General features: G+C 40.8%; 1 long non-coding RNA gene across 1 annotated transcript in view; it reads right to left on the bottom strand.

The window, feature by feature from the left end:
- LOC130683810 (uncharacterized) overlaps positions 1-27,283 on the bottom strand; it is a 144,162-nt gene that overhangs the window by 77,757 nt on the left and 39,122 nt on the right. The window contains exon 2 of the long non-coding RNA XR_008997807.1: positions 25,333-25,398. This is a non-coding gene — a long non-coding RNA (uncharacterized LOC130683810). The remainder of the gene's footprint in view (positions 1-25,332; positions 25,399-27,283) is intronic.

Genomic DNA, 27,283 nt, shown 5'->3' with positions numbered 1-27,283 from the left:
TGAAATATCTTTTTCCATCCCTTGACTTTAAGTCTGTGCACGTCTTTGGGTTTGAGGTGAGTCTCTTGTAAGCAGCATATGGATGGATCTTGCTTTTTTATCCATTCTATTACTCTGTGTCTTTTGATTGGTGCATTCAGTCCATTTACATTTAGGGTGATTACTGAAAGGTATGAATTTATTGCCATTGCAGGCTTTAAGTTTGTGGTTACCAAAGGTTTAGGGTTAGCTTCTTTACTGTCTTACTGTCTAACTTAACTCGCTTGTTGAGCTATTATAAACACAATCTGATGATTCTTTATTTCTCTCCCTTCTTATTCCTCCTCCTCCCTTCTTCATATGTTGGGTGTTTTGTTGTGTGCTCTTTTTAGGAGTGCTCCCATCTAGAGCAGTCCCTGTAGGATGCCCTGTAGAGGTGGTTTGTGGGAGGCAAATTCCCTCAACTTTTGCTTGTCTGGGAATTGTTTAATCCCTCCTTCATATTTAAATGATATTCGTGCTGGATACAGTAGTCTTGGTTCGAGGCCCTTCTGTTTCATTGCATTAAGTATATCATGCCATTCTCTTCTGGCCTGTAGGGTTTCTGTTGAGAAGTCTGATGATAGCCTGATGGGTTTTCCTTTGTAGGTAACCTTTTTTTTCTCTCTGGCTGCTTGTAATACTTTGTCCTTGTCTTTGATCTTTGCCATTTTAATTATTATGTGTCTTGGTGTTGCCCTCCTTGGATCCCTTGTCATGGGAGTTCTGTGTACCTCTGTGGTCTGAGAGGCCATTTCTTCCCCTAGTTTGGGGAAATTTTCAGCAATTATTTCTTCAAAGACATTTTCTATCCCCTTTTCTCTCTCTACTTCTTCTGGAATGCCTATGATTCTTATATTATTTCTTTTATATTGATCACTCAGCTCTCTTAAAATTCTTTCATTCCTGGAGATCCTTTTATCTCTCTCTGCATCAGCTTCTCTGCGTTCCTGTTCTCTGTTTTCTAGTCCATTAATGGTCTCTTGCATCTCGTCCATTCTGTTTTGAAGTCCTTCCAGAGCTTGTTTTATTTCTGAATTCTCCTTCCTTAGTTCTTGCATATTTCTCTGCAAGTCCATCAGCATGGTTATGACTTTTGTTTTGAATTCTTTTTCAGGTAGACTGGCTAAATCTATCTCCCCAGATTCCTTCTCAGGGGAAGATGTAGCAGATGCTGAAGCTGTCTGGGTTAGTCTTGTCTGGATCATATTTTTTTGCCTTTTCATGTTGACAGGTGCTATTGACTGTCAGCTGGGAGGGCCAAAATTTTCACTTACTACTGGCCTTTCTTTACTGGGGCAACTGCGACCCCTAGTAGCTTGTGTTGGGTAATTGCGTGTAGAGTGGGTCTTTGTGTCTTGCCTGGCCGGGAGGGAGAAATTTCCCTTTCTGTGGGCGGAGTTTGTCTCAGGCTGCTTCTCTGCTTTCGCAGCGCCCGGTGGGGTGATGGATGGGGGGGCTGCTTGACTGTTTGCCTCCGTGAGGGGTCTCAGAGCTGTTGCCCAGGGGGTTAGTGCACCCGGTTTTCCCTGTAATTTCCAGCTGCTGTACTGTGACCTGGGTTTTTTCCGTCAAGCTGTTAAGTCCCTGTCCCTTTAAGACTTTCAAAAAGCCCCCGCTTTTCTTTGTCACAGGGGCATCAGCTTCAGCACCCGCTCAGAGGTCTTACTCCCTGTTCTCCCAGTATCCAGGGCCCCCTGGGCATATACTGTGTCTGCGCTCTGGCCCGGATGGCTGGGGCTGGGTGTTCGGCAGTCCTGGGCTCCGTCTCCCTCCCGCTCTGCCTATTCTTCTCCCTCCGGGAGCTGGGGGAGGGGCGCTCGGGTCCCGCCGGGCCGGGGCTTGTATCTTACCCCTTTCACCAGTCGCTGGGTTCTCGCTGGTGTAGCTGCAGTCTGGCCACTGTCCTGCGTCTTCTGGTCTCTCTTTTAGGGCTAGTTGTGTTTGTTGTATTTTCAAAAGTATATATGTTTTTGGGAGGAGATTCCCACTGTCCTACTCACGCCGCCATGTTGGCTCCGCCTCCCATTTTATTTTAAGGCATCTAAATATATAGCTCAGAAAGAAATTTATACTCTTTACAGAGGAAATTTTCATCTAAAAGTAGGTCAGAAGTAATTTCTGTGGCTCATGTAAAGTTTAGAGAAAAATATTCGGTATTTTTACAAATAAAAAAGATAGCTTTAAAAATTAATACAGAGTAAAGTTAAGTTTAACTTTCTTAAATTCATTATCTTTTTATTATAAGCACTAAATATGTTTACAAGTAGAACCAACAAAATTAATTCCAGTTGACTTAACAGCTTTTACATTTGAAAGATTATGGGTTAAATTAATCCTTATGTCTCAGCAAGGTTTTAATATACTGTCAATCATATTTACCCTTAATGTAATAACTCATCAGGGTAATCTGGCAATCTGAAGCAAGAAAGTAGATGGGATAGTTGAGTCAATGAGTTGAATTATTTTTATCTTGAGCAATTATTAACACCAATGTGAAACAAAATACCTTAGGAAGGTAGTATTCATTTCCCTCACACACAACTGCCAAGTCACTTTAAGACTCCAAATCTGTGCCACATTGGCAGTCATTCCAGCTCTAATTACATTAGTGGGTTTGACAGGAGAGCAAGTGCATTGGAAAGCAATTGGTTTGGTGTGAAAAAAATACAAAAAACAAGCTATAAAAAGAAAACTAGGCCCCGTCAAAGCCACAACAAGAACCAGTAACTCTCAGACATGAAAGCCTGTGCAGTGTGCTGGTGAGCACAACTGTCAGGGTCCCCTCAAAGGTTTCCCAAGTAGGGTAGGCCTTCAGAATGGAGGAGGAAAGGTGTCCTCTACTCGGTTTGATGCCTTGTGTTAATATTTTTAAGCTATTTATTTTAAACTAAAATACAGATTCAGAAAACTACATGAATAAGTATTTAGTTAAATTAATTACCAAAATAAATACAAACCTGTGTCTGCCCCCAGCCAGCTCCATTAGGAAACAGAACTTTTTAGCAGCTCTTCCATGTGGCTGTTCTAATCATAAACCCTCCTTTCCACAGAAGCAGCCACCATCCCACGTTTACAGTGGTAACTTCTTTGAATTTCTTTATACTTTGGCCAAAGGTACTTCTCCAGGCATAATAGTTTAAAATTGTCCTTTTGTAACACTTTATATATTCTTTAAGTTAATTATTAATAGATGAATGGATAAAGAAGAGATGGTATGTACACACAATGGAAATGAAAAGAATGAATGAGAAAATAAACCCTGCCATTTGCAACAACATGGATGGACCCAGAGAGTATTATGCTCAGTGAAATAAGCCAGATGGAGAGAGACAAATACCATATGATTTTACTTATTTTTAGAATCTACAAACAAAACAAAACAAAAAGAACAAAATAGCAGTAGACTCAGAGACACTGTAAAGTGACTGGTGGTTACTATGGGGGAGGGGTTACGATGGGGGGAGGGGAGGGGGATAAAGGGGCACAAAAATTTTCAATCATAATATAAGTTGTTCATGGAGACGGTAGTATATCATGGAGAATACAGGCAATTATTCTTTTACGTCTTCCTATGTTGACAGATAGTAACGGCACTGGAGGGGGTGGGGATTTAATAATGTGGGTAACTGTTGAACCACTGTGTTGTACACTTGAAAATATAATATTTTATAACAACCATAATTCAATAAAAAAATGAAAAAAGTTTGGGGATTAAGAAACAAGCACCTAAAGTCAGATTACTTTTATATAAATTTCACATCAGTTATGTAGTAGTTACACACTGGAAAGTTTTACAACTTAATTTCCATATATATAAAATGAGGATAGACATACTAGTTTAGATACAATTTAGTTAGGTTACCAGTTACCATAAACCCTGAAATAATGCTTATGAGACATGTTCGTTTGTCATTAAAAAAAAAGGAGTTGAAGATAAATAGAGGAAACTCCTTTGATTTTACTGCTATTCCTTCTTAGATGTGGCACATTATGGCCCAAGATAGCTGTGTGATCTCCAGTAATCACATCTGCCATCCAGGTACCCTGAAGTTAATCCAGGTGGCAGGACGAAGAGCATGTTTTCCCCCTTTAGAATTTCCACACACTTTTGTTTACAGCTATTGGCTAGAACTTAGTTGCATTTTGACTTTAAACTGCAAGGTGGTCTTGGTACTACAATTTGTATTTAGGGAGACAATACATGCTTACATAAAATTGGAAATTCTATTACAAAGGGCTACCAGAATTCTCTAACACGGACTGTTCCTTTGGGGATATGCACACCTTTCCCCCGGAGTATGGATTCCCTCCCTGAAGGGAACCAACCAAAAACTTTATCAAGTATCTCTGTCCTGCTGAAATTTAGTGTGTCTGTGGAACTTACAGTCCCGTCCATCAGGTCTAGAGCAGCTGCCTGCCATGAAATGCCAGTATACGATGTTCGAGTAAGGGTAAGAAATCACTGAAACAAAGTATTTTCCATTGAGAGAGGAATGTAAAGGCCATCACAAGTCGGGAGCCATGATGAAATACGCAGAGGCAGCAGCAGCGGGGGCTGTCCTTCCTGGTGGTGATGTTCCCACACTTGACCCCTGGCAGCCCTGATTCTGCTGTCTGGGTGGAAATCCCTTGTTTGACTTCACTGCTGTATTTGCATTTTTGGAGTTTTTTCCTTGCCCAAAATTCTCCATGACAACATAACAGGTGGGCATTGGAAAATAAGCCCTTATTGGGGGGTTCTACACCTTTCACAGGTTGCTTCTTTCTTGAGCATTTATAGGGTACCAGAAATTGTTTAAAAACATTGAGGTCAAATTGACAGTTTCCTTTCAAAGGTTAATTCCCTCACAAGCTTAGCAGGCTCTGATCTGTTGCCTTCTAATAATTTCACGTCTATGTGAAGACATGCAAAAGTAATCAAGACAATTCAGTACTGGCACAAGAACAGAGCCACAGACCAGTGGAACAGCATAGAGACTCCAGACATTAACCCAGACATATATGGCCAATTAATATATGATAAAGGAGCCATGGACATACAATGGGGAAATGACAGTCTCTTCAACAGATGGTGCTGGCAAAACTGGACAGCTACATGTAAGAGAATGAAACTGGATCACTGTCTAACCCCATACACAAAAGTAAATTCAACATGGATCAAATACCTGAATGTAAGTCATGAAACTTTAAAACTCTTAGAAAAAAACAGGCAAAAATCTCATAGAGATAAACATGAGTGACTTCTTCATGAACATATCTCCCCGGGCAAGGGAAACAAAGGCAAAAATGAACAAGTGGGACTATATCAAGCTAAAAAGTTTCTGCACAGCAAAGGACACCATCAATAGAACAAAAAGGTACCCTACAGTATGGGAGAATATATTCATAAATGACAGATCCGATAAAGGATTGACATCCAAAATATATAAAGACCTCACCCACCTCAAAAAACAAAAAGCAAATAATCCAATTAAAAAATGGGCAGAGGAACTGAACAGACAGTTCTCCAAAAAAGAAATACAGATGGCCAACAGACACATGAAAAGATGCTCCACATCGCTAATTATCAGAGAAATGCAAATTAAAACCACAATGAGATATCATCTCACACATGTAAGGATGGCTACCATCCAAAAGACAAACAACAACAAATGTTGGCACAGTTGTGGAGAAACGGGAACCCTCCTACACTGCTGGTAGGAATGTAAATTAGTCCAACCATTGTGGAAAGCAGTATGGAGGTTCCTCAAAATGCTCAAAATAGACTTACCATTTGACCCAGGAATTCCACTCCTAGGAATTTACCCTAAGAATGCAGCACTCAAGTTTGAAAAAGACAGATGCACCCCTATGTTTATCGCAGCACTATTAACAATAGCCAAGAATTGGAAGCAACCTAAGTGTCCATCAGTAGATGAATGGATAAAGATGATGTGGTACATATACACAATGGAATATTACTCAGCCATAAGAAGAAAACAAATCCTACCATTTGCACCAACATGGACGGAGCTAGAGGGTATTATGCTCAGTGAAATAAGCCAAGCAGAGAAAGAGAAATACCAAATGATTTCACTCATCTGTGGAGTATGAGAACAAAGGAAAAACTGAAGGAACAAAACAGCAGCAGAATCACAGAACCCAAGAATGGACTAACAGGTACCAAAGGGAAAGGGACTGGGGAGGATGGGTGTGTAGGTAGGGATAAGGGGGGGTGAAGAAGAAAGGGAGTATTATGATTAGCATGCATAATGGGGGGGTGGGAGAAAGGGAAGGGCTGTACAACACAGGTAAGACAAGTAGTGATTCTACAACATTTTGCTATGCTGATGGACAGTGACTGTAATGGGGTTTGTGGGGGGGACTTGGTATAGGGGAGAGCCTAGTAAACATAATGTTCTTCATGTAATTGTAGATTAATGGTAACAAAAAAAAAAGAAGAAAGAAAAGGGGGATTACTCCCTGATAGGATAAAACTAACTGCAAATCACCGATTAATGCATGCTTTAAATAACCTTAATTTTGATCATTTAAAGGGCATCAGATGATCAGCTATGGAAGTACATTTTTCTGATAATATTCCTTTCTCTTAAAAAAAAAAAAGCAGTTCCTGTGTGGTAATCTCCAATAAGTTCTTCACAATGGTATAAAGGGCATATCAAAGGGTGGGCAGGGGGTTTCTTTGTGTTTATACAGAGGATCAAAGCCTAACTTGGCTACCCAGAAAACGAATTAAGATACTACATGAAGAAGAACTTCCAACATCAACATTCTCTGGAAGAGTCATTCCAGAAGATGATCATCAAAAAACTTCAACAAAAATCCTGGCACTGTTGCAGTTGTAGCTGCATTCATCCCACTGGTTCCTGGACTTGCCATTGGAATGAAGAAGGAGATATCTAAGCTGGCCTGTTCATACAGTAAAACAACAAATTTGACTGGATCTATACTGTCGGAACTCAACCAAGAATTAGGAGAAGTGCAAGTTGCAGCGCTCCAAAATCTTACAACTACAGACTATTTACTGTTAAAAGAACATATGGCATGTGAACAATTCCCAGGAATGTGTTGTTTTAATTTGTCTGATTTTTCTCAAAATATTCAAATTCAGTTAGACAATATCCATCATATCATTGATAATTTTTCACAAATGCCTATGGTGCCTAACTGGTTTTCTTGGTTTCACTGGATATGGCTGGTAATTGTAGGTCTGCTTTGGTTATGTAGATGTATTCCTATTATGTTAATGTGTGCATGCAATTTAATTAGTAATTTAAAACCTATACGTGCTTATGTTACTCTACAAGAAGATATGTCAAAGAAATAATCAATCTTCCCATGTTTTCTTCCATCTGCTACTTCTATACCTTTTCTTCTTCCTTCCTAATTACAACCCCTAAGTAGAATTCATGCCTCATATCAAAATTACCGAGTATCATAATTCTTCCAAGTGGTAAAGATACCTCAAGACAAATGTTGGGCATAGAAGCCACAGGGCATAAATATGCAAAAAAGTAAAAAGCTAACCTTTTCAAACAATATTGCTTCTCTCTCACTTGCCAAATTTACATTTCCCTGTATGGCCCCGGAAGATGACTGGTTAGCCAGAGACGGGTAAGATTCCTCAAGGGAGGAACAACCTAAGACAGGCACAGTCGCAGGGGGGCCATCAGGTGAGAAATTGGGGATCAACAGAGGTGAGGCTTAGAACCTCACCTCCCCTGTTTTGAGAGATATCTGCATCTGTGGATGTTTTGTTGCCCTTGTCTAGCTTGGATTAATACTTAGTCTAGAGGCACACACCTGATCATCTACATTTGCCCTCTTACAACACTAAACTATGTTTTCTACCTTTATCTTGCATCTACCTACCACTTCAGCATTTTATTTAAAAAAATAATAATAATAATAATAAGGGAGAAATGTGGGATTCACATATAAATCAAGTATAAAAATCAAACAAATAATCATAATTGATTATAGTTCATGATGCGTGATCAAAACCGAAAGTTGCTGTGATATGACTGCCCTTGCACTGTTCACCATGTAAGAACTTATTCACTATGTAAGAACTTGTTCACCATGTAAGAACTTGTTCATTATGCATCAGAAGATTGGAGACTGTTGAGAATTAGGCATGGGGTTGATTAATGATTGTGCATTGAGTTCCCTATACAGAATTTTATTGTTGTTAACAACCATATGATCAATAAATATGAGAGATGCCCTCTCAAAAAAAATGATATAAAAAAAAATGGGCAGAGGAGATGAATAGACAGTTCTCTAAAGAAGAAATCCAGATGGCCAACAGGCACATGAAAAGATGCTCCACATTGCTAATCATCAGAGAAATGCAAATTAAAACCACAATGAGATATCACCTCACACCAGTAAGGATCACCATCATCGAAAAGACAAACAACAACAAATGTTGGCGAGGCTGTGGAGAAAGGGGAACCCTCCTACACTGCTGGTGGGAATGTAAATTAGTTCAACCATTGTGGAAAGCAGTATGGAGGTTCCTCAAAATGCTCAAAATAGACGTACCATTTGACCCAGGAATTCTACTCCTAGGAATTTACCCTAAGAATGCAGCACTCAAATTTGAAAAAGACAGATGCACCCCTATGTTTATCGCTTCACTGTTTACAATAGCCAAGATATGGAAGCAACCTAAGTGTCCATCAGTAGATGAATGGATAAAGAAGATGTGGTACATATACACAATGGAATATTACTCAGCCATAAGAAAAAAACATATCCTACCATTTGCAACAACATGGATGGAGCTAGAGGGTATTATGCTCAGTGAAATAAGCCAGGCAGAGAAAGACAAGTACCAAATGATTTCACTCATATGTGGAGTATAAGAACAAAGGAAAACTGAAGGAACAAAACAGCAGCAGAATCAGAGAACCCAATAATGGACTAATAGTTACCAAAGGGAAAGGGACTGGGGAGGATGGGTGGGAAGGGAGGGATAAGGGTGGGGGAAAAGAAAGAAGGCATTATGATTAGCATGTATAGTGTGTGGGGGGCATGGGGAGGGCTGTGCAACACAGAGAAGACACGTAGTGATTTTACAGCATCTTACTAGGCAGATGGACAGTGACTGTGAAGGGATATGTGGGGGGGACTTGGTGAAGAGGGGAGCCTAGTAAACATAATGTTCTTCATGTAACTGTAGATTAATGATACCAAAATAAAAATAAATAAAAATGAAAATAAAAAATATAAAATAAAAAGACATGCAAAGACCTATTGAGTAAGTTTTTCTAAGCTTGAGGTCTGGGGTTTTACTCACTAGCTGACCCTCAGCCCACTGTCCTCTTCCAACCTGGTGGCCATTGCTTTGTGGCCATCAAAATGGGTTTCAGATGAATCCCTCAGTCCGACCTCAGACACTGACACAGTTACAGGGACCCCCGGACCTGGATTTGGGGGTGAGCAGCGGGATTGGAGTATACCTTGATGCCTCACGCAAGGACCACCTTAGATGAATGGTGGTTCCTCATTTTCCTAATTGGATTTAAGTAATAGATTATGATCACAGAGTTCACCTGCTAAGGTTTTGATACAATTATAAATGGGTATAATTCCCATGGAGATGGTAAATTTAGGTTTCTTATCTCTTGTGCACATTTTTTGGGGTGAATAAGCTCAAGAGGCAAAATGAGAAAAAATTGATCTTCATCAATTACAAGACATAGAGTGAAAGAAACATTCTCTCCCCAGTGTCGAGAAGACACAGGCTCATCTGCTTATTTTAGGATGACTTAGGAACTAAAAAACAAAATCAGGTAGTTATTATATAAAATGTAGTTTATCATAGGAGCTACTAAAAATAAAATGATACAAATTTCCTATTGCTTCCAAAAACTTGAGTGTAGAACAAGTAAATCTGAAGACATATTTTTTCCAAGCACTAGTTTTAGAAATAGCAGTTGTAGAAACACAAGCCTTAGCTGATTAGTGGATGCATTTTTTTCCTCCAGAATTATAATCATAGGAAAATTGTCTCAAATTTTATAGGCTTTACATAGACCTTATGTTTCTCACAAGCTAGGACTTGATAATTCTGCCACATAATTAGATGTCTTTAGTGTACTAAAGTAAGGGAGAATGTATTTTATTAACTATAACTGTTCGAGTCTCTTTTTATGGGCACACAATGCAATACAAAATGATCAAGTAATGCCTTTATCCATTTTCTTTAAAAAGACTTAAAGGTCTTAAGAGCTCTGTACTGTGTCCCTTATGATTCCAGACAGTACTCATAGTTCTCGTTTACACCCCTTCTGAACTGCAACAGTGCTATTTGAAAGGACCTTCAGGTTTTAACCTCTTGGCTAGCATTTAAACAAAAATCAAACCAGCTTTGACTTAGTTTGGAAAAGTAAAGATGTAGGGGAAAAGGATATCTGATTCTAAGTAAGTAGAAGGAGTCTCACACCATGCACACACACACACACACACACACACCCCAAACGACCAGGCCCCCAATGTGGCCTTGAAGGATTACAAGGCCTGGAATGACCAGGGTGACAGGTGGGAAATCAGCGTGAGTGCAGAAGAGAGGTATACTTGTGTTCTGTACACTCAAGGACTCAAACTGTCTAATACAAATATTGTTTTTTCTATCTGAAAAGTAAAATAAAGTGAAAAAACAAAGCCAATTGTATCAACCCTATAATGGAGTACTACACGATATTATAATTTGCATATATTTTATACTACTTATAATCATATAGTATTTTTATATGTATGCATTTACACTGTATATTCAGTCATATATACTTTTATAAGTACTTTATAACCTAAGTTTAGTATATTATTAATTTTAATAGTTACCAACGTCTATTATTGGACACATAGCTTATCCTATTCAACCATTCTTCCACCATTTTAACATTATTGGAACTCGATGTACATATGAAATTTCGCAATGGAGTAACCTGCCCCACGCTAACCACAGCAAAATGGGAAAGAAAATGCTCTTGTGTCACAGTTTAAAAGTCCGCAGAGTTACAGGGCAGGCAGGGAGCTCCGCCCACGTGGCCTCTGGACCCAGGTTGTCCTTAGGTTTCTCAGCCATCCCGATGGTTCTGTACGTACCCGTGTGGCTGGAGCTGGTTCCTTCCCATGAATGAAGAAATGGGGTTGGAGCAAAGACCAGTGGAGGCCACAAACCTCCCTCTGAGGAACTGACCTGCCCTTCTGCGGACATTCCCTCTGAAGGGTCCTAGTTACACGGCTGCGTTTAGTTGTGCAGGAGACTGGGGAACGCCTTCTCTAGATTTCCTGTCATGGAATGAACTAAAGCCATCAATACGGATAAAGGAATGAACAAATCTCGGGGGACACTGACGACCCCTTTGCCATACTCTGCATCTGTACCACCGACCATCTGTGCGCACCCTTCTTGTCCCGCTCAGAGCACACCCACACTCCCCAGTGGCAATGACCCCTGTTCCATCCATTAAGTCCGTACAGCACAGCGTTCAGGGTCTCTGGTCAATGAACACACACTCTGTCGAGTCCAGATTGGGCTCCAATGACCTGGGTCACCACTTACTGAAAAGAAGAAGCATCTGCTTATTATATACATATGGTGGGTGAAGAGGGGGCAGGAAAGGAAAAGTGTGACAGTGACTTCCACTCATTAAAAAGAAGAACAGGAAGCACGCGGATGTGAGAGCCAGTGAAATCCCCACGCAAACAACGAAGTTCCTCGCGGACACCCTGCAACAGCCCCGGGCTCCCCTCTCTGGGTGTGACTGTCTTGCTCCTCCTGCTCATGACGCACGCCATCTCCGCTTGGCGATGTTCCACTGAGGACTCCTTGCGGCCGTGTCTGAGGTGCTGACTTGGACATTTGCCTTCTGGTCTTGCAAGTTCTAAAACCATTTTTTAATAGTGTGGGTTTGAGGTACAGGTGGTTAAGCTATATTGTTTCCTTGATAATATTTTTCTTTTAAACACTTATTTTCCATGGAAGCCTAATTCACCATGATGTTTCTCACTCAATTTTCTCCAACTTTCTGAACACATTTTATTTATGACTTCTGTGTTCACCTATCTTTACCACGTCTAGTTTACTAGTGGTAACCTGAGGTCACCCGAAAGAGACCTAGGATGTACCCCCGAATCCGAACTTTTTAGTTCCACAAGAGTGCCCCCCCACCCAGGCAGCGTGCCCACGCCCTGCTCAAGCTGGTGCACTCCCCACTCCCTGGGAGGGAAAGAGAAGCAGCAGGAGGACACGACTTCTCTGGAGGCCAGTGAACGTGGAACACGCAGTCATCCTGCTCACATTCTGTTAGAGTGCCTGTCACACAGCAAATTGCACTGAAGAGGAGGCTGAAAAATCTTGCCTCTGTGCACAGTCAGGGGCCCGGGAAGCTGCCTTGTGATGAGGGAAGACCAGGGTTAGGGCTCCAATCAGTAGCATGTCACAGGTCACATCTAAGTTATTTTTTAACTTATTATCAATAACGCTATAATAAATGGATTTGTGCATTTAGTTTACTATAGATTTAAAGAATTCACGTTTTTGGAATAAACCAGATAAACATGTCAACATATTTAATGTGTATTTTGAAAATGCATTTTAATGGTTTTATGATTATCTTTGGCTTGGCAATATATCAATATTTCAGTTTCACTGTAATCTGGAGCAATACAAGATCTGTAAATTAATTTTTATTAATGACTTTATTTGCTCCTGTGGCTTACATCTAATTTTTACTCCAATATTTTATTGGCATATTTCTTTAAGATTTGTGTAAGATATCCTATAGGGTGGGGATTTTTATTAGTTATCAAGAGAGACAGACAACTGCCTGTTTTATGTTATTGGTTATATTTCATTTCCAGTTTCAAATCTGTCATTCTTCATTAATTTTTTATAACATCTAAATTCTAAAAAGTCTGTCTACCTAAGCTGTAATAATAATATAAAAGTCTGCTGCATAATATATTTTGTTTGACACACTCATTGGATGAGGCTCTAAACAGATTTTGCCTACAAGTTATTGGTCAGTTACTGCTATGTCATGACTGATTTAATCCACATTCAATCCCAGAGGCATAGTGCCCACCCTCTGATGTTCAGTTGTCCAGGCCTTGAGTTGGATCTTAGTCAGCATACGTTGCCCACCCTCAGCTTCTGCATGGTTATCTACTAAATTTGTGTAAATATTTTTTTAAAAAATTTACTTTAGATGCAGAACAGGAGGGCAGAGTTACGTATACTGTACTGAGCAAAATTCCCAGCACCATTTAGCTTTTACAAACACATCAGGGAGATTCCAAGATCTGTGATTAGAACGGGGATAGAAGTCAGCCCACGCTTACTTCATTTTCGTCAGGATTTCAAAAACAAAACTTCCGAAAGTAATGTATATGTATTACAGACTATGAGAACATATAAAACCAGTCAGCAAAACAAGTCATGGTAATGTCATCTCATGGAATCTTGCTTCAAACAGATTGTTGATTAGCTGAATGATACTGGTTATATTACTTAATGTCCAGTGGCTGGTTTCCCTGTTTTTTAAAGTGGATAATGAGTAACTTCATCTTCTGCTTCATTTAAGGACTAAAAAATTAATATTTGTAAATTTTTTTCACTTCATTGGGTACATATGCTAGTTTTTAAGAAATGCAGGCTTCAGAAACTAGTCCTAAAAGTTCAGCTGTATAATTTTGGAAAATCACTTAAACCGTCTATAGTTAACATTTCTGAAATTATGGCAGAATTCTGTCTTCATTCAACCATGAAGACTTATTCGGGAAATCCCATATTCAGATGCTCTTTGAGGCTCTAGGCATAAGGTTAGGAGCAGAGCAGACACTCCGCCTTCCTGGTAAGCACGGTGGCGCATCAGGGGCACTGGGCAAAGAGGGCGGAAGGAGCATGAGGAATGGCTGTGCATGTGCTTCTTGAATCCAGGGCTCAGGGAAAGTCTCCCAGAGAAGGTGTGATTCGCGCTGAGACGGCGAGCACGCCCAGATGCTCGGAGGGCCAGGCGAGAACCGGCGTGAAGGCCCTGGCTTGCCCGGGAGGAAGGGTGAGGGACGCACATGGGGGCGAGCGGCAGGGAAGGGGGTCAGGAGGAGATGGAAGCCGGGCTGGGAAGTGTGGAGACTGTGGAAAGACCTTGGCTTTAAGTCTCAGGTGGGAGAAGATGCGTCATTGGGGAGATCTGAGCAGAGGGTGCACACAGTCAGTCGTGTTTAGAGGATCTCTGGCTATGGGAAGCAGGGTAGGTAGGTCCACAAATGTGTCAGCAGAGAGAAAACCTGAACGATGTTGGCCCGGGTCGGGGATAACTGACTGCATCGGGGTGGCAGACAGGGAGGCTGTGGACCTCAGGGCTCCCCTCGCCTGCACCAGCTCGGGCCTGGCCCTTCCCCAGGAGCTAACCATCCCTGGGGAATGGCTAACCATGCCTGGGGCCCGTCCCTGGCAGCGCAGATGTGTGCAGCCCTGGAATGCGGGCCCCCAGGGGAGAAGCAAGGACTGGACAGTATTATCTCCCCCTGGCTGTCAGACCTCGGAATCCCGGAGGGAAGCACAGAACCACCTGAAGGCCTTTGTCCAGGAAGACAGGCTTCTCTCTGAGCTAGAAAGGGGCACTTATGCCAGGAAAGGCGGGGCTTGCCATCACCTGCCTTCTTGCTTTTGGTGAGCTCAGGGCTGCTGGCTCACAGATTCCATTCTGTGGCTGTCGTCACTACTGAGGTGTTGACATATTTCGGTACAATGTCCTTTTAAGTCAGTAAGGCTCTCCAGGCCCATTGCTTATTCCCAGCTTGCAAAAGGAATCTGGCTCAAGATAGAGACTAGGCAGCTTGGTTCCATGCTGTGGCCTGTACAGGCTCTTCATGTATTTTGTCATAGTTATAATACAAGTTTAATGCACCAATGTGGATGTTTCCTGTTTTTCTGTTTTATGGCATTCCAATGAATAATGGAGTCTCTGCTTACTGCAACACTATACCTGATGTCCCCAAGGAAGGATTTTATAATATTTAAAAATACACTTATATAGAAGTAGATGACATCCCTGTGATAACAGCAATTAGAAAAATTCTCGACTGCCATGTGGCAAGGGTTTAAGGTAGATACAATAAGTAAAAGGAAGAGTTGGTTGAGAGGGGACAGAGAAAGGAGTAGAGAAGGTATTTCTGCACTTGTTCCCTGAGGGAAAAACAAAAAAAAATAGCACCTGCAAAACCCAAGATCAATACATTGCTCACAATCTGCTTAAGAACACTTAGTACTCCGTACGTGCAATGGTTAGTTAGCTCATGCAGGAAACCCGGCCACTCTTAATGGCCACAGAGCTGTAACGGAATCTGCCACATACACATTTCAGCAGGTAAGCACAGGCTTTACAAAGGCCCTCACTGCAAAGGGAATATGCTAGTGGGCATTTGCCATGAAAAAGGATCTTCTTTTCTACAGAGTGGATTCTGGCCAATCACAGTCAGGGACAAGCACTCCACAAATCAGCACATGGTCTCATAAGGATGGTTCACCCTGAAAACCAGTGATGTGTGGATTAGGCAGTAATCATAAGCAAGTACCAGTTTTAATAAAAAATGAGAAGTCTACTTTGAAGCATGCCTCATTTTACTTTCACCATTGTGCATTAGTTTACTTTCTCAGTCCCATTCGACTGGCTTTATACGACATTATCTTACTGTTTTTACCTTGCTAATAAGACATTTAAAAAATATCATCAATGCTTCTGTAATCTTCTGGTCCATTTTTAAACTGAAATCTGTTTGTGTATGTATGCATGTGTTTTGAACCCCCTTCTATCTGCTTCTTTTCCTTTTGGAACAGATATAGCTAAAAGTAAAGGAGTTACAGTAAATAATTTTCTCATATTTTAAGATCACATCATGTCATAATCCTTACATTTGTGAAACAGGATTACTTGCTCTGTCAATGCTAAGAAACAGCACAGTAATGATTGTGTCTTTCTTCATGACAAAGATAGACACAGGCAACCTCAAGAATGGAAAAAGAAACACAAAGTTTCTTCTAAACACATCGCTCACAATAAAAAAGGATTAAGACATCAATCTTATAAATTAAGTTGCAAAGTTCTTGGCGTCAGAGACCTTATTATTTCTACATATCTGTTAAGTACCATGACTTTTCAAAATAAATTATTCTGAAAATGTTTCTTAAAAATTAAAATGTGTCTTTGTAAGAAAACATCTTCCTTGTTGACAAGTTGGCATAACCTTTCAAGGTAACTCTAGAAAATGCTTTGTTTTAGAATTATTTTGCAAATAATTAGTGAACTGTCAACAAATTAAATCAGGAAGAAAGGTTCATTTCCAATATGATACTTTATGAATGGGTAGAGACTGGATAAAAGATGAGAACTTTGGACAGTATAGAGAGAGAAATGTTGAACACTAGAAGAAAGATACATAGGTCAGTTTGACCAAAATCCTAAATCTTCCTTATTTTTTGTCTCTAAAAAGACAAACGTCATATACTAAGAGCAGATCCTTAAGTCTCTTTCTGACTGCTTTGACACATTCCAAGCCACTAGTTCTACAGCAAGATCCTGAAAGTCTTGCCACCGCGCCTCCGCGGCTGCGGAGGAGGATTCTGCCTCTGTGCTCCACCTCAGTGTACCGCCAGCCACGAGCCTGGGTGACCTAACGGCCATATTCTCTCGTTTCTAATAATTACTGGTAATGACATCTGTTGCCATAGCCACTTTCATGGCTGTATTGCAAGTTTTACTTCTAAAAATTTCGAATCTAGTATTTCATCCTCAAATCCTTCAAAATCCTCCAGACTTGCTCCCACTAGGTGGCGATGACCATTGTCGTGGTAACCGTGGGATCTCACCGGACCCTGGCCCTGGTTCCCTGCTGCGGCCTCCCGTTTACCAGCGGCGCCCTGACTCCCGGTGGCGGAGGAGGGGTTCGGTGCTCCTCGGCCCGGATCCGGAGCGGCCCCTCCTGGGCCCAGCCTCCAGGTTCGTGGGGTGCAGAGAGAAGATTATGCTGGGGACCCTACAGAGGCTCCGTGTGAAGAGCTGGGGGCACAGGGGCAGCCTGCTTCTAGTAAAGTCCCATGTGACCGACCAGTGAGGGGCCTGACGCCCAGCGCCCGGGCCTGAGGCATGGCAACACCTAGCGCGGAGTTTACGCCCGGACTTTCCCGCAGAGCGAGGCGGAGCGCCGGACCCCACCCCCAGTCATGTTCCGGCCGGGCTATGGCTCCCCGGTTCCTCCCTTACCAGCTTCTCCTGAGCGCAGTTCATTACTAAGTCATTTGCACAGAATACTTACCTCAAAGCCTGCTTCTAGTAAAGTCCCATGTCAAAAATGATGAATTACCTGTACCTCTTGAACTACTAATTTTCCCCTTAAAGCAGTTATCCCTATTTGACACATGTGCATACACACGCATTTGCACACAAGCACACATCTTCGTGTTTGCTGGTTTTCTTGCTGCTTGAGCAGTACTTCCCTGAAACCCAACAGCCGGGCTTCACCTAAAGAACGCCCTGTTCTGACCTCACTCCGCAGTGCCTTTCATGAGATGAGACACCCTCGGGGACGGGAGGCTTGTCCGCCCACAGCTGCCCCTGTCGTCATGCTGCAAAGGCAGGGGTTGTGAAATTTCCCCGTCAGAGGGACGACCCCAGCTCCTGCCCCAGCACACACGGCCTTCTTCCCAGGTCTCTCCCCCCACGGGCAGGCCAGGCTGCCTGCTGTCCGCCTCCTCCAGTCAGAGGGGAAACAGTGGCCTTGTCGGGAGAGGACGCTGTCTGTGGACAGGGGCTGCCTGCTGCACGCGAGACCCCTCCCGTAAGAGGCTGCGGTGGGGCGGGGAGCGGGGGACACCGGAGGACCCCCCTTACCCAGACCTGCAGATGCAGCGAGCGATCAGAGGAAAACACTTCTGTGAAACATAAATAGAAAGGTTTCCTAAGGGCGACGGCTCTCATTCTGTTTCCTCTGGTACAATATTCAGTTAAACACTGAACATAAGGTTTCATTCTCGATAATTATCAAACTCAGTCAGTAATCCAGGTTGAGTTTATTTTCCCCCAATCATCCCACGTCCCCATCTTCACCCGGGAGTGGGGGACGTGCCTGCAGGCGCACATCCCGGTTACAGACCGTCCAGCCTCGGAAACTGCCCCCTGCTGGCAAGTCGCGGCACTGACTCTACTCCTCAGCCTGGGAGGGGCAGAGACCAGAAAGCCCAAAACCAATCAAACGCCCACAAACAAATAAAAACTACCAGTATGCTATCGACGTCACTGCCTGCCTTAAGCAGAAGATGAGGGTCGGCCCCCAACCCCTCTCGGTGTGTGAACAGGGTTGGCCTTCCCACACCCCCCGCAGGGCTCCGTGGACCGCAGCCCCTGACCTCCAGGAGGCACTGCTGCTCTCACCCACCTCCAGCGCCAGGTGCGCCCCGTTCAGGGCAAGGCCAGGGGAGGGGGGGCTGTTCAGTGGATGTTTCCCTCTGTCCTCAAATTATCGCACATTTTAGCAAGAGAGAATGCTGCAGCCCGACTGGACATGAGTCATGCCGCCAGGGCCGCCAGGAGGACATGCAGCTATGATACCGCTAAACATACACGCAGCACTGCTACGTCACCCAACACACGGGAACCCCCTCAGTGTCCGTCAGTGAATGAACAGAACAGAAAATGCATGTGTGGAATATTATTCAGCCACAGGAAGGAAGGAAACCCTGCATTTGCAAAGACATGATGGCCCTTGAGGGCATCAGGCTGAATGAGTAAGTCAGAGGCAGAGAAAGACAAATAAATGATGATGTCATGTATGATCATCCAATTGTGAATGACCTCACTTGTAAGTGGAATCTAAAAAAAAACAAAATCATAGAAACAGAACTGATTGGTGGCTACCAGAGGCAGGGGGCAGGGGGCTGGGTGAAATGGGCAGAAGTGGCCAGAAGGTACAACTTCCAGTTATGAGTAGGTCCTGGAGATGTGACGGATAGCATGGTGACTATGGTTAACATTCTGTGTTGTATATTTAAAAGTTGCTAAGAGAACAGAGCTTAAAAGTTCTCATCACAGGAAAAAAATGTTTTCATTACATGTGGTGATGGATGTTAACTCAGTTTACTGTTAATCATTTATACACAAACACATATAAAATCATTGTCATACACCAAAAACAAATACAATGTTATACGTCAATTATATCTTAGTTATAAGGACTCCTAAACATTCTTTCTAATGGAAAGTCTGCTCTTAAATGCTTCTCAATTAGGACCTTTATTAAGTTCCTGAATATATGAATATTGACTTTATCAGGTAGAATGCTAACTCCTAGCCCATCCCTACAATATCTAAAAGCATAGATAAACTTTTTCATTCTTTTAATCATTAATTAATTTGAGCCAGTAGGAAGCCAAACACTTTTTTAAGTTTAAAATCAAATTAAATCTGCCTGACTACAATATACAGTTTTTCTGCTATGGTACAACAGCATCGGCATGATTATAAGAGAGAGAAAAAGGCATAATTAAAAGAGGGCCACAGAGGTGAAAAGATTAACGTCCTATTTTTTCATTTCCTTTTTACTGACACATATATACTTTTGAGGCATCACTGATAAGTGGTACGGCATGGTACAGTCCCCTAAAACGTTTCTCAGCAATGTCTTATTCTCAGAGTTTCACGTACACAGGGCATAAGCGCATCATTATAGATACATAGTTTGTGAAAAAGGGATACATTCAGTTAAATATTTTGGGAACAGCAATCTAGAATTTTCTCTCCTGGATCAATTTAATAATAGAAAACATTTTATCTAATGCTTCTGGAAGCTTTGTGGTGAAAGATGTTTAATATATAAAGTGTTATCGTTTTTGTGGAATTAGGCACTTGCAAGAAGAAAGAAACGTACACTGCTCTAAGTACATGAAACCAACTCTTTCCAGAAAAGAGATTTGAGCTGTTTCTTGATAATGTGAAATATGCCCTCTCCTTAAAATAAGAATTTCCAGTTTTTATAGCTCATATGTAATTAAGTCTCAAGCATTTTAATAGCTAATAAAGTTTAAAGAAAGCAATATTTTGGAATATTGTATCAGTACATAAAGAATTTGAAATAGTTTTAAGGCTTGCTATTATTCAAATAATAAGATGTAAGCCATCCATAATTTTAAAGAGCTTTTTTTATCACAGTAATTAAAATTTATAAAATATTACTGCTATGCAATTATGATAATGGTAATAAAGACAATTTCCTTCAACAAGGTCATTGTTTGAAATTTAGCCACAAAAAACTAATTTCATAATTTTCATCAACTGCATAAATGTTTTTACTCAGCTCTTTGTAGTTCTTTGAAGAAATAGAGACTCAAAAAAGGAAAGCACACCGTCCAGTTTGATAATTGGTAATATTTCTTTTCAGTGTGTGTGCATACATACATGGATATATGCATATTTTTTGTTTTAACTTTAATGATTATGTATTTTAACCTTAAACATAGATTTACCTCCTTTTGCCATGTAAAAAATTAACCAAAGTCTCACGTGGAAGCTGTGTTTCTCTTACAGTGTCTGGTTTTATCAAAATGACACAAACTGTTCTATGACGTCAAACTTTGAAGCAAGCCAATTTCCCTGCACACCAGACAAGCTGCGGGCATGCAGAGGTTCCCGGGGGCACTCGTGCCGACCGCGGCCCTGTCACCCTCCCCCCGTCCCTCTGCCTCCGACTGGCTCTCTAGCCGCCCTGTTCAGAACTCATTTCATCGACATTTCCTGCTCTAATACTCAACCCTTGAGTTTTCAGCTTCTCTAGCTTTGTTTTTTGCTACATTCAGGCACTAAGCTGCAGAGATCCTTAATCTTTTCCAATCATAAATTGTACTGTAAATAATTGTACGGTGTAGATGTCAACCATGCTGGTCTGCCAGCTAGCACTTGGCCGAGGGCCGCCCAGAGCGCCGAAAGGGGCAGCTCACAGGCTCAGCTGGCCTTTCTCAAGCCTTGATCGCCTCAAAGGAGCTCGCTGTTAACACTGTGGTTTCAGAAACCGTTCTAGTATTACACGCAGCGAGATCATTCTTTACAGGCAATGATAATATCAATGAACTCAGTAGCCAAGGGGCAGATTGCTGATGAGCGCCCAGAGATGCCTAATCATAATGTTATTCCAGCAAATACTGCATAAACAATATTTGTAGATTAATCACTTTATCAATAACAAGTTAGTTATATTCACATACTGTTAAAATATGGTCTAGGTAACACATGCAATACTAGATCAAACCTCCGGTGAAGTGAACTGACATTTATAGTAACCAGAGTCCTTTCTCAGGAAAGCTTAGTGTTAAATTGCCAAATACACTCAATTTCCTCTAAAACTACTTATCTTTCTATTCCAGCATTATTCTAAATTATATGTCAATATGATTATATTTTAAACCTTTATTGATTTTTATATACACAAGCCACTAATTTGATACACAGAGTAAAACGAGGTTTTGATATCTTGTCATGTGTCTAAGGGGGGAAACGCCTCAGGTGTTGACTTTTATTCTACGTTGTGGACAGTGGGAACACACAGAAACAAGCATTTCCTCCGCACGACGTTTCATAACTATTTAAATGTTCTAATAGCTCTAAACATCTTTTAAGACTTCACAGAGATCCACAGATAACTCGATAACACTGCAGTGTGACCTGACTCGCATACAAAAAACGGAGTGTGATTTTCTGTTCTTCTCAGTGTTGCCGTTACTGGTTTACTTTTTTCTGGGCTAGTGAGCCCGCCTCTTGCTAGATATCCTTCCGTCTACGGATCATTTGGGTTTCGACTTGATGTTCTCAGACCATTCAGTATATTCATGGATATCTTTTCTCATCAATTATATAGTATTGTAAGATTATTCCATTGCGTATGGTGGATATTTTGTTGATTTGAAATCTCTTGTAACATCATAATTCCTACCTGTGATTTCACCTAGTACACAAAGTATGCATTTATCATAAAATCAGATTTGATGCTGATCTGAAGCTGAAATCACCCTGTTTGCTGGGCAGTCTTAGAACTGCTCTGCCCATCGTCCTCTGGAAGAGAGTGTGCAGGCAGTGGTAAGTGGACGGAATCTGAGGCCAGACTCCCTGGCTTCAGACTTACAAGCTGATGTAATGTGTGCGGATGGTAATCCTTTTCATATCTCCATTCCTTCTTAGCACAGTGAAGTTACTAGCACTTAGGAGGCTTTTGGTGAGTTTTAAGGGGCTTTAAACCTTCTTTAAACAATGCCTGAATATAATTACTATTATATTCCTCTAATTTCTTTTTAACAAGTTCTTAAAGGGAAAAATATTGCAATAATCATTAAGGTACTTTCAAAGGCCGTTTCATATACTCTTTCCACTTTCCATAAGGTTGTATTTTAGTTCACTAAACCTGTTTTGTTTTGTTTTTTAATACCCACACAGATTAGTTGAACTTGCAGTTCCCCCAGCCATCTGGTTACATTGTCATCATACATTTTGACAAAGACATTAACTATTTTAATTTTCATTTGATTTTCAGGCTCATAAATGACTCTCAAAAGGGAGAAGAAACTTGTCTTTCTGGAGAGGTGCAGAATTGCTTGAGTTTTTAAAACAATCGGTGCTGCTGTCTGTTACCTTTGTTTTCTCACGGGCAGCCTCCCGCCCCCTCCACGTGCCGATGCTCTCAGACGGGGAAGCTCTGCGGCGCTCGCGGGTCACACTCTTAGAGACACATCATCACTAATTTAAAAAGTGGCTTTATTTTCACTTTTATTTTTAAATTTCTCATATAGAAATTGCTTTGAAAGCTCTACTCTTGATTAGCCTACATTTTACTGTTATTTGACAAAGTATCAACTATCAATTTCAAATTACTATGCTGATTTTTTTTGCAAGTTTGAAATAATATTTAAAGATTAAGATCAGGGCATGAATGGTATACTAGCTCCAGATAAATGGAGTGAATCACATGTCATTCCTCCTGCTGATCGCAACCAGAATTTTCATATGAAATACATGACTTACCTACCAGGGGGCTCTGGACAATGAAGGCAATGAGGCAGCTGCCTAGGGATCTTGAGGCCTGAGGGACACCCTGCTGGTGACCTCCCTTGTCTTTTTTCTTGTCTCATACAGATCCTGGCCTGGGTGCTAGAGAAGCCCACGTCTTTAAATGTCAATACAGAAAAAAAAAAAAAAAAGCCCTCCCTGCAGACACTCACTTTAGCCCAAGGACTGGACATGGAAATGGCGGCCTAGTAGGCAGAGCACGTCCAGCCACCCGGCTGCAGCCCACACCCGACATGGAAAAGGACGGCACACCTCCTCCCCTGACATGGGCTGCCCCCCACAGAGGCCACTGGTCCAGGCCCGGCTCCTACCCAGCCTGCAGGACACAGGTGGGGCACCTCTGAGCTATCTGTGGGCAAAGTCCTGCCCCTCTGCCTGCAGAGATGAGAGGGTGTTCCTCCCAGGCTGGGCTCCTGGTGGGAGCTAAATGGTCTTAAGGTCTTTACATTTCACTTACAGTGACAGAATGGTGACTGTCCATGATGGACACAAATAATGTGTGTATATTGTAATTCCCCAGAACAACCACTTAAAAACTGTAAGAAGGGATACTCAGCAACACTATCTATAGATACAAAGAGAATAATAAAACTTGTTCAACTAATCCACAAAGAGACAGGAAAGAAGACTTGAAACAAAAGGAAGAAACAGAAGTAATGAAACGGCAGACTTGTAAGATGTTAAGTTACACTGTTTGTAAGCACATCAATAAATAGAGATCAGCAGAATACAGCAAAAACCACGCCTTAACTATATGATGACTACAAGGACCTGACTTTAGGTTGGTTAAAGATAAAAGCACAAAAAAATAAATAAAAGATACACTACGCAAACAGTAACAAAAAGCCATAGGGCTACATTATCAGATAATGGACACTTCAGAGCATATGAAGTTACCAAAGAAGGATATTTTATGATGATAAATGATCCAATTCACCTGGGAGACTTATTAACTTAAAGATTGTGGACCAAACTACAGCACTTTAAAATACATGAAACAAAAACAGACAAAAAAAAAAAAAAAGAAAAGTAATAAGACAAATCCATAGTTATAGTTAGGGACTTCCACATCCTTTACTTAAATTAACAAAACCACTAGACAAAAAATTCAACAAGGATATAGAAAAACTAAAAAATATCATTAACTAGTAGATTTCAAGTGACATTTAAAAACACTCCACTGAACATGAGAATTATGTACATTGTTTTCTAGACAGGCTGGAACACTCACCAACACAGACCACATAACGAGACACAAAATAAACCTCAGCTAATTTGGAAAAACTGAAACTATACCAATATGTTCTCTGACCATAAGAAACTCAAACTGAAAATAAATTAACAGAAAGATAAAGGGAAAATCTTCAAACTTTTGGATATTAAACAACATGCTTATTAAATTCATGGGTCAAAGGAAGTCTCAAGGTAATAAAATATATTTATATTGAGTTTATTGTTAATTAAAATACAACATATCAATATCTGAGGGACCAAGTGGAATCAGGATTAGAGGGAAAATTAGAGCCCTTCATGTTAATAGTAGAAACGAAGCAAGGTCTCAACTCAGTACCCTAATGTCCACTGTAATAAGGTAGGAAAAATAAATAAATCAAAAGAAAGCAGAATAAAGAAGATACAAAAATACAAATAGAAATCAACGATATTAAAAGCAGAAAATCAATGGAGAAAATCAATCCAACTGAAAACTGGTTCTTTGAAAAGAGCACTTAAGTTGATACAGATAAAATAAAGAATAAACGAATCATCAGAATCCGGAAGGGAAGAAGGGCTCTCACCCCAGACCACGCAGACCGGGAAGGGATGAGGTCTAGTTGCTGTCTGCCAGCAGCCCAGACAACAGCCAGATGTCACAGGGAAATCAGACACGTTTTTGAAAACCATAAACTACTACAACCCTTGAGAGAAAATAAAATAGATAATTTGAGTACTTTTAAATTCATTAAAATGATTGAATTAGTAATTAAATCATTCCATAAAAGAAATCTTCAGTATCACATGGCTTCACTAGTGAATTCTGCCAAATTTTTACAGAAAACTTATCACCAAGTCTACAAAATTTCTTCCAAAAAGCAGAAAAAGACAGCACACTTCACAACCCATTTTATGAAGGCAGCATTGCCCTGCTACCAAACCAGACAAAGTACAAAGGAAGAAAAAGAGAACCGCTCACCTATGTCCTTCATGGTCATAGCTTCAGAAATCTTCAGCAAGACATTAGGAAATCAATCCCAGGATTCTACAAAGAAGAAAAATACATAGGGACTCAGTGGAATTTGTTCCCAGAGCGCAAAGCTTACTCAATATCCAAAAATAAATCAACATAATCATCCATAATAATAGTCAAGAAGAAAAATCGATGATCATAAAATTAATATGGAAAAAGAATCTGGCAAAATTTGACACCAATTATGAATAAAAGTTCTCCGCAAATTACGAAAATCACAAAGTCTATTCAATTCAGTACAGCATTTTCAACAAATCGTGCTAGAACAATTGGGATTAAGAAGAAAACCAGAAAACCAAAACCAAATAAAAGACCTTGAAAAGAACCTTAAACCATATACAAAATTTGAAGGTGGAAAGATCTAAATACAAAATGTAAAACTATAAAATTTTAAAGGAACACAGGAGAAAATCTTCGTATGTGTCATTTAGAACAAGCATTAGTACATTTGTAATAGAAACAAATCCCAACCCCAATATTTTTAAAGAGACTTCTTTCCTCTCTAAAATTCTCTTAACATTATAATTTGTAAAACTACAACATAGTCATTGCTCTAAATTACTGGTTCTTATATAGAAAGAACATTGGGGTTTTGTTTCCATGGAGATCCCATATTTGTTATGACAACCATCCTGCTGCCAGTATCCCAGGTGGGCCTGGTGAGCTGCATGTATGTGCTGTGGGCAGAGAGTGTGCGCACGCGTGTGCATGTTGTGTGGTGACGGTGGACATGGGGAGTTCAAACCAGTTGGAGGGTGAATAACCAACCTCCCTTACATTCTCACTCCCATAAATTCAAATTTAAGTTCAAACTACACGCGGGATCTTTGAAAATGTCACAAAATAACATTGCAAGAGTATGTTTGTTGAAGAAATAACTTTCTCTTATGTTTAAAAAAAGGTTACTATTTGCTCCTGAGACAACTAATACATAAACTAGCCCATGGCTGGAATATTTTAGCTTTTGCATTCTTTAACAGGGAATAAAAGCAAACAAATTAGATGATTGATGATAGATAGATAGATAGATAGATAGATAGATAGATAGATAGATAGATAGATAGATAGATAGATAGATGATAGATAGATAATGGCTATAGGTATAAATATATAACAAATAAAAATATAAATACATGATGAACTATATAGTGCACATGTGTAGTTTGCTTGTTAGTCACATATTATATATATTATGTAATGAAAAGAGAGGAATTTTATTGCTGCTGGCTAGCTTTTAGCTGAATGCCGCTTTCTGAGCACACGGCAGAGAGGGAACAATCCGTACGATTCTTAGATATTATACAGAATGACCCCCATGTCGGGTCAGTGCAAATAAGGAAAAGCTTGGCTAGACTTAACTTAGAAAGCTATAAAATATGTTGAACGGATGCCTCTCAAGTGTGCAATAAAAACGCAACTTCACTGCTGCTAGCAATATTGTCCCTGACCTCAGAGCATTATTGAAGGGAGACCCCGTGAATGCTTTAATTTCCACATAACTGCTGATCATGACGGTTGAGGCATGCCAGATGGCAGCACGAGTGATAAACGATGTTGCTGCCTCAGGAGAAATGAGCTACTAAAGCTGTATTGTATTCAGCCGGGATTTTAAAACATGAATATAATTAAAATTGTTATTCCACAGCCAAATATTATACCTCTTTATTTAATAGAGTAGTTAGATGAGGACACTACTGTGCACATTTGTTTTGCAGAAGCAGCTCCTCTCAATTTCGAGGTATCATTCCAGGGACAGTTTAGCCCAGAGCACAGACCTCCTCTGTCCAGAGTGTGGAGCAGAGGAGAGATGATCACAGAAATAGGGGTCCCATTCAAACATGATGGAAAGAAGAATTACAAAAATCCACTCCACAGACCGAGAAGCAGTCTTTGAGAA

Source organism: Manis pentadactyla, chromosome 1 (assembly GCF_030020395.1).
Source record: "Manis pentadactyla isolate mManPen7 chromosome 1, mManPen7.hap1, whole genome shotgun sequence".
NCBI lineage: Eukaryota > Metazoa > Chordata > Mammalia > Pholidota > Manidae > Manis > Manis pentadactyla.
The sequence above is the reverse complement of the archived record's forward strand: the minus strand, read 5'-3'. Positions and strand labels throughout refer to the sequence as shown.